Raw genomic sequence first — 21,081 nt, 5'->3', positions numbered from 1 at the left:
TACACATTTATTTCACTGAGAGAATCAGAAAACACCAGTGAAACAATGGCACCTTACTCTATAAGGTACAGCTTCATCTCATTTAACAAATGCTCCTCTGGTATCTCATTTTCTAAATATGCCTAAATCATAGCAATCTTTAAATTCGTATCTTTGGTTAGAGGTAGATGTTTCTTTCCTATGGGGTCTATTAGTTTGCAGCTCATAGGGCTAAGGCCTCTGGAATGTTGTTCCAATCTCCCTCAGGCCTAAAATATTTTCACAGGTTTCTCTAGTTAAATATTCTTGTAATAAAGCTCAATTTTATAGATGAGTCAGTTAAATCAACAACTACTCTTAAATTTCTCCTCCAAATATAAGTAACCTATAAGTTATGAAGATTTTTTAGGGCTCTTTTTTTTTTTTTTTTTCAAGATTTTATTTATTTGACAGAGACAGAGAAAGCGAGAGAACACACAAGCAGGGGAAGTGGCAAGCAGAGGGAGAAGCAGGCTCCCACTGAGCAAGGAGCCCAATTAAGGGGCTTGATCCCAGAACCCTGGGATCATGAACTGACCTGAAGGCAGACACTTAACTGACTGAGCCACCCCAATGCCCCTATAAAGTTCTTTTGAATAGAAATACTTATTAAAAAACCAACCAAACAAAAAACACATTTTGTAAACTTGGGTTCTAATACTAAAAACATTCACCTAAATCACATGATATTTTAAATGTTAAATAACTAATCTCATTGTTCGAAAGAAATTATCTTCATCAACTGCTACTTTAGAAAGTTATATACAAAATATTATAGGCAATATTTCTGATAAGGGACTGATTATGGGGTTTAAACCTATTATCCAAGATATAAAATACAAGTACAAACAGTTCCCATTAGGTTACATTCCCCTTCTCACAAATTTTGAGTTGGCACTTTTACTGATTGTACCTAAAATCCCACTAACAATTCTAGTCCAACCAGAAGGCTCTGATCTATCAAATTGAATTAGATTTTCTTAGGCAGCGGCATCTCTCAATTAGCGCCATTCCCCTTGGCTAATTCTAGATCCCTGAAGTAGTCCACTGAGTTATGGAGGCACCCGAATAGGTAGGATTCTACCCCTACAATTTGAAAACCTCATTGCTATTTAAATCTCTGTCCAAAATATTCCAAGGTGATAAGGGTTTCCCATGCTACCCTGGTTCAAACCTGAAGATCTTCAAATAAACACCCCCCCACCCCAAAAAACAATAGATGACTATAGTTCAGCTTAAAAATTCCTATACATAGTTCTGGAAAGAACTATGTTAAGGGTACCAAACCTCCTTCATTGACATTATGACTAAAATCTGAAGTTCAGAACGGAGAATTTAAAAAAAAAAAAATTCTTATCTTCTACTACAAGGTAACATCTCTGCCTTTTCTTTCTTCCCTCTAGGTCTTATTCTCCCCTAAGCAACCTCCAAGTTTCATTCTTCTGTTCACAAATTCGGTCTCCTTGCAAATTTTATACCATTTCTATTCCTGTTCTCACCTAGAGAACTTTGTCCCTCCCCAACCTGATCAATCTCTTCTATTTTCCTGTTCTTGCCTTTCTCATTCTTGGGTTTAGGAGAGGTAAGAAGGTAGAGTTCAGGCAAATCAGCTGCTAGGGGAAACATTTCAGTTAACTCATGCAAGCCTGAGTTTGAAAGGTTAGCTACTAGAGCAACACATCAGGGGAAGTTGAGGGACTAATGAGCAACCCACAGTAAAAAGCACTTCTGGATGAGGACTAATGGTACATATTCTTTGAACCTGTAATACCAGTGAAGAGACTGATTCTTGGTTTAAATTTGGATAGTCTTCCAATTACGAATTAATTTTTCCTGCTCAGAGGAGGAGGAAACAACCATTATTTAAGCTATATAAGGAGGCCACATTATTCATCGTTGGTTATCTCATAAGATATACAAGAAGTTTATAATGGCTAGAAATCACCTGATCAAAAAGTTATTTAGATTGCATTTATATGAAATATCAAAAAATGTACAGAGACAGAAAGTAGATGAGTGGCTAACAAGGGCTGGGGGACAGGAGAATGGGGAATGACTGCTAATGAGTATAAGGTTTCTCTGGAGGTGATGTAAATGTTCTAAAATTAAATTGTGGTTAATGGTTGCACAATTCTGTGAACACACTAAAAATTACTAAGCAGCAAACTTAAAATGGATGAATTTTATACTATGTGAGTTTTATCTCAATAAAGTCATTTAAAAAGACTGCTATGGGGCGCCTGGGTGGCTCAGTGGGTTAAGCCGCTGCCTTCGGCTCAGGTCATGATCTCAGGGTCCTGGGATCGAGTCCCGCATCGGGCTCTCTGCTCAGCGGCGAGCCTGCTTCCCTCTCTCTCTCTCTGCCTGCCTCTCTGCCTCTCTGTCTACCTCTCTGCCTCTCTGTCTACTTGTGATCTCTCTCTGTCAAATAAATAAATAAAATCTTTAAAAAAATAAATAAATAAATAAATAAAATAAATTAAAAAATAAATAAAAAGACTGCTATGGTTTTCTGTATCTATATTTATTTTGCATAAAAAGATTTTATTTTTTAAAGATTGTATTTAGTATTTATTTATTTGACAGAGAGAGACACAGTGAGAGAGGGAATACCAAGCAGGGAGCCCAAAGTGGGGCTCGATTCCAGGACCCCGAGATCGTGACCTGAGCCAAAGGCAGAGCCACTTAACCACGGAGCCACCCAAGTGCCCCCATAAAAAGATTTCAAAAGATGACTACAGAATATATGGACCAACATGTAAAATACTATATTAAATTTTTTCAAAGATTACTGGAAAACTTCCTCTGCTGCCCAATATTTCTTCACCTTATAGCTTCAACCAAATACTGACTTCACTCTTCAAATTAAATATTTCTTCCAAATAATCAAACGAATTATAATGCAAAAGACTGTTACTGAGTTTAAAAATACCTAAATTTAAATGCCCTAAATTCAAACCTCAAAAATGAAATTTCAAAAAGCAAACCAAAGGCGACCAAGCAAACCAACCAAAATAAGTCAGATACAGCTCTTCTATGCTAAATAGTATTTCCATGAAGTCCATGACAAAAGTCACTTTTTTCTACAAAATATCATTCAAAAATAGTCTTTGCTGAATTAGGTAAAAACTTAACAACTACCCAAACCATAGTCACCTTGTGCAATAGTCTCAATTTCACATACTAAGTGTAGACAGAGCTTGCCACTTTTGATGTTTCCTTCATGTTTAATGTATCATATTTTCTAGACATGTACTGTGATATGAATTACATGCTCTATAAGGTAGTCTTCTTAAGTTTTTAAAAAGGTATGTACCGCACAATTTTTTAAAAGTAAACTTCAGGATGCCTGGGTTGCCCAGTTGGTTGGGTGACTGCCTTCGGCTCAGGTCATGATTCCGGAGTCTGGGGATTGAGTCCCCAGTCTGTTTTCTCCCTCTGAGCTTCTCCCCTCCTCTCATGCTTTCTCTCACCGTCTCTCTGTCAATAAATAAATAAAATCTTAAAAAAAAAAAAAAAAAACCACACTTCAGAAGGACATAATTGCCTGAGGAATATTTAAACTCAGGGGTGTTTTGGTGGCTTTGTGAGTTAAAGCCTCTGCCTTCAGCTCAGGTCATGATCTCAGGGTCCTGGGATGGAGCCCCACACGGGGCTGAGCTGCTCATGCTGCTTCCCCCCCTCTCTCTGCCTGCCTCTCTGCCTACTTGTGATCTCTGACTGTCAAATAAATAAAATCCTTAAAAAAAATTACTAAGCTAAATTTAGTTGGTGGGTTCTACTGACTATAAAAATTAGATACTGACCTATTATCACTAACCACTACAGTGTGAGCAAAACATTGAAAAGATGGGGAAAGCACAGAGCTATTTAGTTTTCAAAGTTTTCTAAGAATGTTCTATAGTATTCACAGTCTCAATTTGCCTCATCTGTTAACTATTTCAAATTTCTGGGGTTTTTTTTTGGTTTTGTTTTGTTTTTAAAGATTTTTATTTATCTAACAGAGATCTCAAGTAGGCAGAGAAAGGTGGAAGCAGAGAAGCCCGATGGCGGGACTTGATCCCAGAATCCTGGGATCATGACCCGAGCAGAAGGCAGAGGCTTTAATCCACTGAGCCATCCAGGGGCCCCTCAAGTTTCTGTTTTGAATAACTCGTCTAAAGAAGTGGATTCAATTTCCAGTTTGCTATTTTTTAAACCTTGCATATTTGAGGATTCAGACTCAGACTGACCTAGAAAATAATAACTGACTCCCTTAGCCAATCCATTCTTTTTCCTTTTGCTTAAAACAAACAAAATCCCCTGTGTGACAGCACATTTTAAAATGTATGCTGGTAACCTGAAAGAGGGGGAAAAATAAAACTTATTAAATATTTAAGATGACAAAAGGTTTATTCACAAACAAAATATGCAGCGGTTTTAAGTATTTTACACATATGAAATGTCACTGCTAGGAAAAAAAAAAAAATCAAGAAGTATTTGCCCCTAAGAGAAAGACTTCTGTCCATACAATCTAACATTTTTCCAAAACAGATTCATTAACTGAGTCCACAAGTTTTGATGAGATGCTTTGTGTATATGGAAAAGGGTATTGGGAAAGTAAGAGAAAAAAGTTTTTTTTTTTTAAGTGAAAATTCCATCTTTTTGATAGCTTAAAATATATATATATATACACATATATGTGTGTGTTAGATATATATATATATATCTAACTACCTCCTGTACTTGATTAGCCATACCTCAAATGACAAATGACACCTCAAATGACATGACCTAAAATGAATTTCTTAATTCCCTGCTACTTCTCCTACCCAGTTCCCTGTCTCAGGAAATAGATCTACCATTAGTCATAAGCTCGCAGAATCCTGTATTTCACCCTTATCACAGTATATAAGACCCTGTGAATTCTTCCAATTTTAGATTTTCAGATTCATGAGGGAAGGAATCATGTCTTTTCTATTCATACTAACTTTGCATATAGGGAGTAGGACAAAGGAATGATAGTAGGACAAAGGAAATGATAGTCATCATCATGACTTCTCTCTTGTCAACAGACTCAGGAATTCTTTTCTACCCAGGAAAAAGTACTCCCATAGAAGACGACCTGCAGACTAACTCTATCCTACCATTTCCATTTTGTTATTCTACAGAATGCATAGTTCTAATTTTTAAGATTTCTACAGAAATAGGGGCACCTGGGTGGCTCAGTGGATTAAGCCGCTGCCTTCAGCTCAGGTCATGATCTCAGGGTCCTGGGATTGAGCCCCTCTCTCTGCCTGCCTCTCTGCCTACTTGTGATCTCTCTGCCAAATAAATAAATAAAATCTTTAAAAAAAAAAAAAAAGAAATAAGATTTCTACAGAAATATAATTGATTTCTAATAAGAAAACATTAGACTCTAAAGCAAATATGCAGCTTACCAATTAAAAATCTGATGTTCAGATTGTGTTTAATGACTTTTAAAAGTTTCTTGACATCATTAGTTGACGCTCTCATTACTGAAAAATGCCACATAAGATATATTAGAGATGACAACAGAGAAAGATGTAGTTTTCACCAGAAGTTAGAGCCTATACATTTTCTTTCCCTGAGCTATTTATTTATTCATCTGATCATCTAATCAATAGTCATGAATGGGTAAATTTCTTAAAGTGTTTTCTATATGGGAAGCAAGGTATAAAGTAATTTAGGAATAATTTCTGAGAGCTAGGAAACCCACTTTCAATGTATTTTAACAAAAACATCTTTAACTTAGTCTGGGAGTTTTACTATATAAAAAATGAATTGATCCCATAAGCACTTAAGGAGCTCCTTATTCTACTGACTGTAGCAAACTAGTACAAGATCACACCAGATGGCTGACTAGTTGTTACAGTACTTGCTTATATCATCAGGAAGCATTTACACAGAGAAAAACGAAGATGAAATATGGAGTAATAGAGGTGTTAAGGTGTGGGCTGACAGCAGAAAAAACCTGCCACTTCTAAGATCAGCCCCTAACATCCAAAACAGCCTTATAGGCTCTCAGCAAGGATAATAATCTAGTGCTTTGTAAAAAATGAAAATTTTATTTACCATCTATTTATATCTGAAGCATGATGACATACTGCAGAGATAGTTTTCTAAAGCCTGGTAAGTTTTGTAATTGTTTGCAAAACAAAAACAGCAACAACAAAAACAACGCAGAGCCACTCCTTATCCTTATCATTAATATTTTCATTTCTGGAATTTGATAAAGGAAGCTGTAACTTCTGCAGACATAATATCAAATTAAATGCAATTTTCTACCACTCATGCTAAAGAAAAGGAGAAGTGCTACGAAAAAAAAAAAAAAAAGCCAAGGCATTTATTCAAAATCAGTAATGAATTACAGTCTTAAAAATAGCACAACAGTTCTTGAATAACATATTCTTTAAACAAAATAACTAAGCTACATACAGCCTGACTCAAAACAAAATACACACCAAAAAAAACCCATTTATCTATATCCCTGCCCGAATGGTCATATCAAAGATGAGTAGAAAGAACTAGGTTAAATATAAAATAGATAACCCATGACCTATGCTCTCATAATTTGCTATACTTCTGGTTCACATTCAATTTTCTTTGTCATGTGTTCATTAGAAAATAAGCAAGGAGACAAGATTAAACATGGGCTACTAAAAACAAATAAAACCCTATCCCTGCTTTCAAGCACTTTATTTTTAATAAATCTTAATATTGAAGTATTCCATTTATAGTATAAATTCTATTTTAAACCCAACTAGGTAGCCTGTATTTAAGACCATCTTCTTAAATTCACTAAAAATATAATTTGAATAAAGGACCGATGAAAGCAGTTGTCAGTGGGTTGCCAAGTAATGAATAAGCCTTAAGGCAAAACTGTATATGACTTGTGGTAATAGTTGCATTATGCCCATATCTTATATTTTTCTGATATTACAAAATTTAATAGTTCTTGGTAAAAAGTACTAAAGTGAACGGACATAACACATGACACTATACTTTTCAAATTTAGTATACCCTTCCACCTCAGAACTCAACTCAATCACAAGATTCACTCAAAGGGTACAATGGAAATGTAGTCATAACCTTCATAACCAAAGATTTTCTAAACCATCATAACTGCCAATAGTTTCGCTCAGCAGGAGCAATAAAACTGCAATGATCCATATATATAATAACAATGAAAAATCCAAGGACTGGAGTTCACTTTCTATTACCAGCTGTGAAGCTTCAGACAAGTAACTTAACCTTTGTCTCAATTTCCTCATCTGCTAAGATCCAAGTGGTAATAGTATCTATCTCATATATAGAGATAGGAAGATTTAAGGAGACAGTAATTAAAATTTTTCTACAGTAATGCCTGGCCTACTGCTCAATGTCAGCTATCATTGTTAGTAGCTAATGTTAAGGCTAGAAAAACTTAAAAGGTGCACCAAGAATCAAATTTATGATTCTGGCCTCCTTAGTATCATACTCCAATAAATGGATCTCAGCAACCAGACTGTTCATACAAAATTATCCATTTAAAAAGTTAATAAAGGAGGGGCGCCTGGGTGGCTCAGTGGGTTAAGCCGCTGCCTTCCGCTCAGGTCATGATCTCAGGGTCCTGGGATCAAGTCCCACGTCAGGCTCTCTGCTCAGCAGGGAGCCTGCTTCCCTCTCTGTCTCTCTCTGCCTGCTTCTCTCTGTATACTTGTGATCTCTCTCTGTCAAATAACTAAATAAAAAATCTTTTAAAAAATAAATAAAAAATAAAAAGTCAATAAAGGAAATTTTACCATGCATTTTCCAAATACTGGAATCAGTTTTAACAGTTTGATATGGCTTAAAATTTAGCTTTAAGGTTTATATGAACAGGGACTACTCATACATTGGATACTTGTTTTGGTTCAAATAAAATCAGGTGAGCATATCTCCCTTCTTTAACTAATACAACGTCTCATTTCTGTGACTCCACAACTCCCATTTAAAAGGTTGTCTAGTTCATAGTATCTGCAAATATAACTCTGGAAAGAGATGAAAGTCTATGGAATGTCCTATTAACCCTCGAAGTGAAAACACTGGAAATTAAAATGAAACCTTTAGGTCTAGAATCAATCAACCTAATTTTCTATACCAGCATTAAGAACTCTGCCACATTTCTGATATGTATTAACCTTCACACTTAAATATCTAGGTTCAGCCAAACTAATATACAGGAAGAAAAGTCAGAAATGTCTGCTACCTGAAAGCTCTGAACTTTTTCTACCACTTCCTACAACAATCACTGCCACTTGCAGGTAGATTTTGTCTAATATTTACAAAATACCTGATTATCTACTATCCACAAGGCACTGTGGTAAGTTTTGAGAATAATAAAAAGCTACTGTATTTTCCCCTTCAGAATTTTATAAGTTGAACACACAGTTATAATTAGAACACAAATACCTAGCAATAAAGCATACAACTAAAGCCATACAAGTAATACAATAGATACTGCCATAGAAGTACAGATGAAACACTATGATCAGAGAAGGCACTGTGAAAGAAAAAATATTATAAATGAGCTTTGATAGAGGGGAAAGCAAAAGCTAGAAAAAGAAGGGCAAGAATTCCAACCTACCAATTAGCATGAACAACAATCCACTGAGATAAAAGGACAAGATATGTTCCAGACTGAGATGGCAAAGTGTACTGGTTTGGTTGAAAGTGATCTGTCCTGGGACGCCTGAGTGGCTCGGCTGGCTAAGCATCTGCCTTGTGATTTTGGTTCAGGTCATGATCTAATGGGTCCCAAGACTAAGTCCCACCTCTGGCTCCCCCCTCGGGTATCTGCTTGAAATCCTCTCCCTCTGCCCCTCCCCCATACACTCTCCTCACTCTCTCCAATGCAAATAAACAAATCTTTAAAAAAAGAGAGGGGTGCCTGGGTTGCTCAGTGGGTTAAGCCTCTGCCCTTGGCTCAGGTCATGATCTCAAGGTCCTGGGATGGAGCCCCAAGTTAGGCTCTCTGGTTGGCGGGGAGCCTGCTTCCCCCCCCCCCACCCCCCACCCCCGCTCTCTGCCTGCTTGTGAACTCTCTGTCAAATAAATAAATAAAATCTTAAAAAATAGAGAGCAAGAAATAGATCAATCTTCAAGTTCAATTATGGAAAGTATCAAAACTGCAGCAAAGAATTCTAAACTTTATCCTAGATGAAAAGGGAATCACAAGTATATCAAGCAGAGAAATACTATGATACAAATAGTTTTTTTAGGAGGAGTCTGTGATGGTTTATTGAGTGGGGAAGGGAGATGCGTACAAAATAAAAGTGGAAAGACCACTTTTGGGTATGAAGTGATTAAGATCTGTACTATTCTAATACAATTTTTCAAACTTAAATAACACAGGACCCACCTGCAAAGCCTTAATACTTTCTATATAAAGACTATTTTTTATAAGATCTGAATTAACTACAATTTAGTTTTCTCACTTTCTCTTCCCTTTTTTCCATAACAGTATCTTCCTGCCCATTTCTAATCACAAACTGTTAACTTCTCTTCAAAATACCAACCCTTGTCTTTCCTCACTCATCATTCTAGTCTGAACATTCACCTTTGCTTTTATTACTCTTTATCCTCTATTTAACCATCTATTCCCACCTAACAATTAACTACAAACCAATCACCTCTCTAGCTTCATACAGTCAAATTAAGCTGCTCAAACTCAACTTTCTCTTCCACTACCTCTTAATGTTTAACTTTTATTTATAAATTCTATATGCCTACAACCTTTGTAACTTCTAAAGTCTCTACCCAATCTCTTACAGTATGATTTCCAGGCTCACTGCTAAAACTGTACTCAAAGACTCACACTCTGTTGTTTCTATTCCTGTATCTCAAGATTTCACAAACTCAATAGCAGCTACTATTTATTTAGTACTTTCTTCATGGTAGAAAACGTCAAGTATTTTACACAATCATTTAACTTAATCTTCAAGAATACCTTACAAGGGGCGCCTGGGGGGCTCAGTTGATTAAGCAACTGCCTTTGGCCCAGGTCATGATCCTGGAGTTTCAGGATCTAAGCCTGCATAGATCTCCCTGCTCAGCGGGGAGTCTGCTTCTCTCTCTCATCCTCCCCCCTTTCATGCCGTTTCCAATAAATAAACAAAATCTTAAAAAAAAAAAATGAGAAAGGCTTTCCCATAAGACAGATAAATATGAGGCTTAGAGAAATCAAGGAGCTTGTCCAAAATCACCCCACTAGGAAATTTTATCACCTCCTCTCTAAAGCTATAATATATGTACTTAGAAACATTACTCTTAGTCCTTCATTAAGGACGTCAATCATCTGAGAATTTAATATTGATTCCACTCCTCAATTTAAACAATGATAGTTGAAGACATAAAACTGTTTAGCTCTGCTGACCTCGGAAACTTAGGGAATGAGAAAATGGAACTCCCGGAACTTCTTAAATCTTTTTGGAATGTTTCAGAAGAGACTGAAACATTGGAAGACTTAATTTAACATAAATTATATATAAAGACTTAATTTATACATAAATTTATAAGGTGTCTTTTAATTCTAGGAATCTGAATCTTAGTGTTAACATTCAGATTCTCAATTTTTGATTCCTAGGAACAAGAAGGATCATCTATTTGGGAAAAATTCACTCAGGAATATTTTGAAAATAATTTCATTATCTACACAGTTCTGATCTTGGCATTTTATTTATTTTTTTTTTTTAAGATTTTATTTATTTATTTGACAGATAGAGATCACAAGTAGGGAGAGAGGCAGGCAGAGAGAGAGAGAGGGAGGAGGAAGCAGGCTCCCTGCCAAGCAGAGAGCCTGATGCGGGGCTCCATCCCAGGACACTGGGATCATGACCTGAGCTGAAGGCAGAGGCTTTAACCCACTGAGCCACCCAGGCGCCCCGATCTTGGCATTTTAACTTAGATTCTCTGAGTCTATATTTCTTCACTTGTAAAACAGAAATAACATCATATACTTTAGAGGGTTGTGGGGAAAATTAAAGCCTGACAAATGGTTAATACACTGTGACTCTGGGGTGCCTGGGTGGCTCAGTTGCCTAGGTGGCTCCGTCGTTAAGTGTCTGCCTTCGGCTCTGGTCATGATCGCAGCATCCTGAGACTGAGCCCCATACTGGCTCCCTGCTTCAAGGGAAGCTGCTTTTCCCTCTCCTATTCCCCCTGCTTGTGTTCCCTCTCTTGCTCTGTCTGTAAAGTAAATAAAACCTTAAAAAAAAAAATACACTGTGACTTTCACTATATCTTTATTCTGTATCTAGAAGTAGTTTGTTCTCATAGGATTTTAATTCAAATCATATCACCTACAAAAATTCTTTCAACCCAGATCCTAAATACGAATAGTACATAAACTTGGTCAATGGATTCCAAATAAACATATTTAGAATTATAAAAACTCAAGCTCCCTCCTTTATTACTCAAGGAATGTTTAAGACACCTCTAATTTCATAAACACAGTATCAGTAGTCTACTTTCCTAATACACATTAAGATCTAGCACTTTTTTTTTTTTAAAGATATTATTTATTTATTTGACAGACAGAGATCTCAAGTAGATGGAGAGGCAGGCAAAGAGAGAAAGAGGAGGAAGCAGACTCCCCACTGAGCAGAGAGCCCGATGTGGGGCTCGATCCCAGGACCCTGAGATCATGACCTGAGCAGAAGGCAAGAGGTTTAACCCACTGAGCCATCCAGGTGCCCCTTTTCTCGGTTTTTAAAAAAAAATTCTAAAGTCTATTACATTTTAGATAAAGGTATTCAGAAGCTCACCTCTCTTAATCGGTTCCTTTCTCTAGCTCCTCCTACCTGCCTCAGCAAAAGAAAAGCTAGGTAAAGAGATTATCTAGGTAGTACAGAGATAGCTAGGACATGCAAAGGTCAAAATCATCAAGGAATAAATTCTGTAGATTCAATAAAATATAAAATTGTTACTTGTGTAATATGAAGTACATTTGAGAGCAAAAGAGGGACTCCTGGGTGGCTCAGTGGGTTAGGCCTCTGCCTTTGGGCTCGGGATCAAGCCCTGGGGGCTCTCCGCTCAAGAGGGAGCCTGCTTTCCCTTCTCTCTCTCTGCCTGCCTCTCTGCCTACTTGTAATCCCTCGCTGTCAGATAAATAAAACCTTAAAAAAAAAAAAAGCAAAAGAAGAATATAATCAACCTTTTGATTTTTATATAAATTTAACCCAAGCTTCTTTTATATAAGGGTGGTTAATAATCCCAGCTAGAAATTCAGGGAATTTCTTGGCTAATAGTGCAATAATAAATGAAGCAACTGAATTTTAAAAATTTGTCACCAACATTATTCGAAATGAAAGAACACATTCTGGCATAAAGTTACCACCAAAGGTACCGGAGGGTGCAAATTTTACCTAGTTGCCTCACACCTTCCCCTCACCCAAGGTCCACATATTTCACAGGCCACACCTTGTTTTATCTTCTTGCTTAACTTTTTTTTTTTTTTAAAGATTTTATTTATTTATTTGACAGAGAGAGACACAGTGGGAGAGGGAGAAGCAGGCTCACCACTGAGCAGGACCACCCATGCAGGACTCTATCCTGGAACCCTGGGATTATGACCTGTGCTGAAGGCAGACCCTTAACCGACACAGCCACCCAGGAGGCCTACTTCTTGTTTAACTCTTATAGGACTCCACTTCAGCGGACTTTCTTACTTGGTTGCCTCCCTTCTTTGATCTATGGATGGAAAGTAATCCTTGGATTACTTTACAGTACCATCAAGAGTCAGGTGCCCAGGCAAGAGTTAGATAATCATGGGGGGAGGTCTAATTATCACAGACTTACACTTTAAGAAATTAATTCAGCTCTCATGGGTGAGCATTTCGGGGACAACAAGCTCCCTGTGGACATATGTCAGTTTTCAGTTTTAAATTATTAAATAAATCAGCATTCACAGCTGAGCCAAAATCAGCTACACATTCTATTAGCTACTATAATAGTGTAAGTATAATCTGAACAAATTCAAAGATTGTTGTAAGTTTTTGGTAACTGCTTAGCAATGTTTACCATGTGACAACATGATGTTGCTATAGAGTTCTTTGAAAAAAATTAGGCATTAGGAAACAAATTTTCAGACAAAGGTTTATTAACAAGTCAAGATAAGCAAGACCCAGCTTGAACTTACAGAAACATCTTCATAATGTGTTCTTATAATGCCCTTCACATCAAACTACGAAGGGTCCTGTGCTTGTTCAAACCTGCAGTTTCATCCACCCTTTATTTCTTGTGGAATCCCCATCCTTCTTCCTCCCAAGAGTATTTCTAGACTTCCCAATCCCAACAGAAAAATCAATAAAGCCTACCTACAGGAGTATCATCTCTAAAGATCAATTATCAACTTAAAATTCTTTTAAAGAAGACACTTACTTTTAAATAACATGCAGATTTAGAATACTGAAACATCTAAGTGCCTGACATATACTAGGAATTTGGTCAAGGCATACTGAATATCAGTGTTAACTGAGTAAGAAAATTTAGTAACTGGCCATGCATTTGATAATACAGTATACCACTATGCTTTACTGATTTGTAAACTGAGACTCAAACAGTTAAAAAGGACTTGTCCATGGACACAGATATTTTGGAGCACAGCCATGACTAAACAATTCTTATCTCCGAGTACAATGTTCCCTTCAACAGGTTATACTGTAATTACGGTCATCACTCTAGCCCTTCAAACTGAAATATAAAAAGATACAACCGGTGTTTAAAAAAAAAAAAAAAAAGAATGTCTAAAGAAATTTAGGTAAATTTCCACCAAAAAAGAAAAGAACACTTTCTTAAAGCAGGCTCCAGGCCCAGCATAGCCTCCAAGGAGGGGCTTGAACTCACAGCCCTGGGACAAAGACGTGAGCTGAGACCAAAGAGTCAGAAGCTTATCCAACTGAGCCACTCAGGTGCCCCTAAAAAAGACATTTTAATGACGAGCATTCAACCCTGTTACTTTGCAAATATATACTGAGGTAGCTAGCCAAACTTCCTGCTCTTATATACCTCTCCCATAACAAATTACTTCACTAATGTGAAAAATGTTTGATGGTATCAAATCAAAAATGTCTTCAGTAACTTCCATGTGCACTTCTCATTACAGTTTCAATAATGTGTCACTGCAGTAACTTGCAACTTGCAGCTTAAAAGTAATCATCTCTACAGGATTCAATGTTTATTCAGATACACAAGAGTCACACATAAGAACAGAACTACAACATCAGGCAAGGAACATTACTTTGTGCCTCAACTTATTTACTGACAAAGAAACATTAAATCAAGGGTAACATCTATGATTAGAAAATAGGCAATGGGGTGGGTCACCACCTTCCTAATCAATTTTCTCATCTGTAAAGTGTTACAGAAATACAGTATTTGTAAAAGACCCAATATGTCAAAATATAAAAGTTATAATAGTGAAATTGTTCCCGTTTAAGAGGAATTGAGGAGTAAACCCTGCTGAACTCCTATGAGCTCTGGAACCCCTATGGCTCAGCAGAGTACCATTTAAATAAATAAATACCCCCTCACTCTTCAGAGCTCTTTGCATCTAAAAACTCATTGTGTTTAAAATCCCACCATGCAACTCTGAAAAGATTAAGCCCTCTTCCTCCAGAACAATTTTTGAAATTTTTAACTTCTTTCAATACTGTCAAAATCACCTACTCTGGGAAAATAATACCTATATCCCATTGATTTTTACACCTCCCATCGCTTTTCCAATCACTTCTTAAAATTCATTACGCTCATTAGAGCAACTTGCAGAAAATTCAGGGGTGGGGATGGGGGCGGCGCATGTATTTCTTGGCTTGGACAACTTAAGTATGACCTTTGTGGATTTGTAAGTACCATGCGGTGCTTGAGAAGGGAGAAGGAAAAATACCTCAGGTGATGAAATTTTCAAAACGTATCTAAACTGCGGTTGGTAGAAGGCTCTCCACAGCCAGCTGTCTTTCAAGAGAATATTTAAATTTACAAGCAGAACAGAACCATACCTCAACCACCAAACTCCAAGAACTTCATCACACAATTCACACAGTTAAAAATACAAGAAATCAGTGTGATTTACTTCAATGGATTTGTTCGATGCCTTAATAATGAATGAACTGGAGGTATCACCGACTTGAGTTCTTAGGAGCCTCACTCTCAGCTCAGACCCCTGAAGCAAATCCTCCAGAATTTGGAGCCTCGAGGCCAAGTCCGGTCCAAAGGAAGCCTACCCCCTTCTTCCTCCAGGCCTCCCTCCCAGGGGTTGGAGCCCTGGGCGGCACTGCGGGAGGGGGCGCCGCGACGCCCCACTCCTCGCTGGGGAAAAGTTCCGCCCGCCGTTCTCGGGCCAGGCTGCCCTGGGGCCCTCGCCCGCGCCGCGGCCACAAACACTCGCCGGGCGTCGGCGGCGGGAGGGTCGCGCCCCCTCCCCGCGCCGCCGCCGCCACCAACACCCCGCCCCCGCCTCTCCGCCGCCACCGCCCTCGCTGAGCGTTAACCCCTTGCGGCCCGCCGCCCGGCTTCGGGGAGGAGGCCGGGCTAGGGGGTGGAGTTGTCGTGTCTCCTCCCGGGAGCGCCCGGGCAGACGCCCGGCTTGTTTACAGGCCCCAGGCCCAGGCCTGGCCGCCACCGCCGCCGCGCAGGCCCGCCCGCCCGCCCGCCCGCCCGCCCTCGGCCCGAGCGTCGCGCTTACCCGGAGCAGCCGCGGGCGGGCAGGTCCCTGGTCGGCCAAGGCAGCGGCGGCGACGGCGGCCGGGGAGGGGGCTGGAAGGGGGTCACCGCGGCGGCTGCCGGCCAGGTCGGGCCGGGGGAGGGGGCGGAGGAGGGGAGGAGCCGGGCTGCGTCCGGGCCCCCGGCTCTCGGCGCCCTCGCGGCTCAGATCATCCGGGCGTTGGAGCGGGAGGCGGAGAGCGGGTCCCGGAGGAGGAGGAGGAAGAGCCGAAGACTCATCGCTTTCGCGCCCCACCTGCCTGGCGCCCCCCCACCCCCCCCCTCCCCAACTACCCGTTCCGGCGCTGCAGCCGCCCGAGCACGCGAAGCTGCGGGCCGGGCCGGCGCCGAGACCACTGCTCCCTTGCTCCCGCGCGCGCTCCCGCCCCTAGCGCCGCCGCCGCCGCCGCCTCGAGCGCGTCCCCGCGCAGGCGCGCTCATGAAGGCGCCGTGCGGCCCCTCCCCGACTCCTCTGTCCGCTCCGCCCAGCGGGCTCGGCGGCCGCTACAGCTGCGGCGCCGCGGAGCAGCTGCAGAGACCCGGATGTCGTTGGGCAGGAACTGCGGCGAGGGCCAGCAGGCGGGGGAGGGGCAGCCGCAGATGACATCACTGCCCTACCCAGCTTCTCTCGCCGCAGCCCCCTCGGCCCAAGGCCGAGGCCGAAGGGAGCATCCGAATCCCGGATCGGAACCAGGACTGGAGCTTTTATGTCCCCGGCCCCGGGGCTGGACAGAGTGCGTGAGTGTAAGGAGTCCCGGACATCGAGAGCTTCTCCAAACCCGGCAGTCTGTCGAGCCGGGACTCCGGAGCTCCCCCTAGGGCGTCGGCTCCTCCCACCCCGGCGCTTCCACTTGTCTTAAATACACACCCCACTCCCTGCAAAGACGCCGTTCTCAGAACTCGGAGGATCGACCCCGTGCTTTCGACTTCTCTCGGACGCAGTTGCGGCCTAGTTGCCGTCCGGCTGCCGAGGCTAGAACGCACTGTTGCACCAGGCAGCTGCCAGACCCCCTCTCTTCCGGGGCCCCAGGCCTCTGGAGCCACCCTAGCAGGTGCCCCTACCACACACCTCTCGGCCCGAAGGGCAGCAACACCTACTACCACCCACCCACACGCGAGTGCAACTGATACACGCACGGGGCACATGTTCTGATTTCTGGCACGTTTTCCATTTGTAGCTCATGGGATTCCACATTGTACTTATTTGCACATGTTAGCCACGTGATTCTGCCACAGGGGACCTCCAACGACCTGCAAGGTTTAAGGAACGCAAGATTTTTCTTGAGAATAATCAGAAACGTAACAGCTGCTTCTATCAAGAGTTAGTGATCAAGTGAACCTAATTGAAACTGCACATGCAGGCGGCCAAAATCCAGTTTAGCTAGCTGGACTACAGAAAACCGACCCACGCTGTTTGCAGACGCAGGGATAGAATGACAACCCTAGGCGGCCAATGAATCAGAAGTGGGAGCAGTACATCACCAGCACGATTTCCCATTGGCTGGGGTGTCTTTCCCTCTCTCGTCAGAGACTTAACCTGTTCACGGATTTGACCTATACCACACTGGCTGGGAAAGAAGTTTAAAAGAAAAATCCGTGTTTTAAAAAATGGTCGCGTATATATAAAGAAAAACCCAAATAGTTCAGTGTAGGAGGCAAGTAATTTAAAAAGAACACCTGAAAATATTAGTCAAGTTGGGTTCTGGCCAATAAAGAGGTAAACTTGCGATGAGGCCTCTCCATTTTATCTCAGGAACTCACTGTAGCAATTTGTACCCTGTTACTTTGTATATCCTAAAAGCACTTTGTTGCCCCAACTCTTAGATCAAAAGCAATCTGTTTATTCTTTCTGTCATTCAGCGAACACTTAGCTGTTTTTGAAGCTGTGAAAGCTATCTCCAATTTTTTCTGCATGACTTTTTTTTGGAAGATTCTGTTCCTTTCACATTTAGGCCTGGAATCTGACAGCAGGATAAAATAGTTTCACCAAACAGTCACTGGCTGGCCAATTCTTCAAGAAACCCAAAAATCACTCTACCCAATATCTATGGCGTTAGAATTTCTTAGAGTAAGAGGAAGATGGATCTTTTCCAGGTATACAACGTGAAAATAAAATTCACTTATGCACTTGGTCCCAGTATCATCTGAGGACACATTTCCTAATTACTTCTCCCTACGCTTGCCAAAATGGGGGAAATTAGATCAAAGATCTTTGAAACTGTGCGGTATTGAAATCCTTAATACTTAAGACAAGTAACAGCATGATTAGCATGCTGGTGGACTCATTACAGTTGTGAGATTAAAAAGCCCATTTGGCAACCACTATTTGAAGTGCCCCTGGAAAGCAAACTTTCTTATTCCTAAGGCAGAGCCTGGGTAGCCAATGACAGTTGAAGGACTAGCTTATCTTTCTGCTTCCTTCCTTTAGGCTTCCATATCTTTGTCTCTCTGTTCTATACTTGTAAGAGAATCTGGGTCAATTATAGCAGAAAAGGCAGAAGGATAGAAAATAAGAGCATAAAGAGATTTTTTTAAGGAGGCCGCACAGTGTGCCACAGACTACTGATAAAGCTGTACCTTCTGGGACGCCTGGGTGGCTCAGTGGGTTAAGCCACTACCTTCGGCTCAGGTCATGATCCCGGGGTCCTGGGATTGAGTCCCGCATCGGGTTCCTTGCTCAGCAGGGAGCCTGCTCTCTCCCTGCCTGCCCCTCTCTCTGCCTCTGCCTGCTTGTGTGCTTTCTCTCTCTCTCTCTCTGACAAATAAATAAATAAAATCTTAAAAAAAAAAAAAAAAGGCTGTACCTTCCTACTATTTCTCATTTCTAGATACAATTTGCAGGGACATTTTGTTATGAGCTAGGAAATTTGTGGGTTATAAGGTAACATTTTCAAGTTGGGGATGAAGTTATCTTAATATTGTCTGAATAAATATGCTTGATATTATAATATTCCCTTCCTTATTATTATATTAAGTATTATGTTCCCGAAATGTTATACTGTAGACAAAACCCAACTATTTAGAAAGGAGGAAAGGACATTGAAAAAAGAGCGTTAAAATTTTTTTTGTTTGAACTACCGGGGGCCTCCTACGTGTATTTGGGTTGTTCATAGTGAGTTTCTGTGAAACCTCAGTGAGAACACATTCTCATAATTGTATTTCAGTAATTCTTATAGGTATATTGTAAAACTATCACGCTCTGCTTTGGAAATCTGTTTACATTTCAATTACCAAAGAGGAGGAGGATTTTCTGATAGATTGGCTTTCAAGTCCTGAATTTAACTGTGTGCTATCAGCTTAGTAATTGGGAGGCCTGGCGTGAGGAGGGGACTGAGGTGAGGAGTCTGAAGCTTAATCTGGTTAGCCGTACTCTCTCCTCTTTTCCTCGATAATCGCAGTTAAAAGTGAAGGTTACATTACTTGTTACCAAATTGCTATGGTGAATCAATCCAGGAGGGTCACTCTTAAGACAGCCTGGCTTAGGCCTCTCAAAATAAATGTCAACAATTTAAGTGACCCCTCCAGGGAGTACTGGAGAATTCCCCTCACCTGAGCCATCCACCCTTTCTCACTGAGGTCAGTCATTACTCAAGAGTCACAGAGCCAAGCAGAACAGAGTTTCAACTCTGCCTTCCTCCTCCACCTTCACTACCTGTTCCACGTGTCTTCTTCCCAAATATCCTCTTCATATGTCTTCCTCTTCTCTCTTTTCTCCTTATCACTCTTCTCCCTTTCTTCTGTTCTTTCTTAGTCCCCTTTGTTCTTCTTTTCCCCATTCTTCTCATTTTTTCCTAGCTTAGTCCAAATTACAGCCTCTGCTACCCACTTTCTCCTGAAGGAGTACATTTCAGTGGATAGAGCCCCAAATTAATTTTGTTGGTGGGGGGTGTGCCCCCCACCCTGGCTCTCTTTCCTCCATCCTTCCCCTCCCCCCCAACCACATAGGATCACGAGAAACTTAGGTCTTTAAAGTTCTGTCACAGAATGAAAAGGATTAGAAAATCCTGTCCTGTGTGACATCACTGAGGCAGCGCTCCTCAGGTGGAGCAGATGGGAACTAGCAGTCTTGTATTGTCCCTGTGACTCCTCCTGGACCTTTTAAGAGAGGTGTGAGTCACCATGAACCCCACAGGCCAAGTCCTAGGGAGTCTTCAGAGTAGGTCTCACCTCAAGAGAACTGTATATGGACAGACCCAAGACATTGGTGCAGGTCCTTTCAGGCAAATTCACTTGTTCAGCGGATAGTTATTGGATGCTAGGCTGGTAGTAGATAAGGACATGACTAGGCAAAAAGTCCCACCCTCAAGGATAATATTTCTCATTGTTGAAGCCACTTTTATTTTTGTAGTCAGTTATTTGTAGCTAAAAGCAACCAAATACAGAAGAACTGGTACATCCTTGACACCCAGTGAGTGCTCAGGAAGGTTAGCTAATTACCAAATTAGATCTTTTGCCTTTAGAAAATCTGCATGGTGAGGTGTATATTTACCTTATCCCTTGATATTTGAAGGATTTGTTCAGTATGCAGATTCACTTTTAATCTTTATCTTGATTCTTTCTTAGAAGTGTTTTTAAGTGGGTAGTAAAAACAGCAATTGAAAAATGAAGTCATTTTAGGTTTGAGAGCAATTGATTCTGAGACGTTGCTACGCATTTTCTTTTCTTGAAAGCTCTAGGCAGACTGGAGCTTTGTCACATGAAAAAGGTGATAGAATCCCATCAGGTTCTGCAGAGTAGAACAAGAACCAATTCATGGGGATTACAGAGAGCACAATTCTAGCTCAATATGAGGGAAAGGGAATGAAGAGGGACTAGAATATGCCAGGCTCCATACCAGGCCCCTTATGGGTGTTATTTAATTCTCACAACAACTTTGCAAAGGAAGATCCTTCCCTTCTCTCTCTCTTACCCCCCATTTTACAGAAAAGGAAACTAAGGCTGAGAAAAAGAGCTCTTTTGCAGACCTGAGACCATGAGTCCAAAGTCACTGCTTTTTCAGTCCCAGAAGCTGACTGGGCCTTCTTGCGCTCTCTTTCTCTCTTCTTGAGGAAGTTTCCCATCCACAAAAAAAAAGACCAAGTCCAAAAATGGTACCCTTGTTGAAGATGTCTTGGAAAAGGAGGTACACGGCGCATCGAACAGCAAAATATTTCTCAAGCTCCATATAAAATCATCACTTATCTTAGAATTTTGTTTCCAGCTGTCACCAACTCCATTCTCCTGCTCTCTCCACTCAAGGAAAACTTCTCTCCTTCTGTTTCCTAAAACTCTGTCCTTTCTTTTTGGCTGATTCTCTACAAATCCTACTTAGCAAGACAAAAGCCAGCATAACAGCCATTGACG

The 21,081-nt window shown here is 40.8% G+C and overlaps 1 protein-coding gene across 2 annotated transcripts in view; it reads right to left on the bottom strand.

The window, feature by feature from the left end:
* The window catches only part of PPM1A (protein phosphatase, Mg2+/Mn2+ dependent 1A), a 41,335-nt gene extending 25,482 nt beyond the window's left edge, over window positions 1-15,853 (bottom strand). Inside the window, exon 1 of one of the 2 annotated variants that reach the window (XM_046007353.1) lies at window positions 15,722-15,853. The gene's annotated coding sequence lies outside the window, so the exon portion shown is untranslated. Of the gene's footprint in view, window positions 1-15,035; window positions 15,160-15,721 lie in introns of those variants that run through there. The other variant, XM_046007354.1, reaches the window with a different exon arrangement.
* Between the last annotated feature and the right edge of the window lie 5,228 nt (window positions 15,854-21,081).

Source organism: Meles meles, chromosome 6 (genome assembly GCF_922984935.1).
Source record: "Meles meles chromosome 6, mMelMel3.1 paternal haplotype, whole genome shotgun sequence".
Taxonomy (NCBI): Eukaryota; Metazoa; Chordata; class Mammalia; order Carnivora; family Mustelidae; genus Meles; species Meles meles.
The sequence above is the reverse complement of the archived record's forward strand: the minus strand, read 5'-3'. Positions and strand labels throughout refer to the sequence as shown.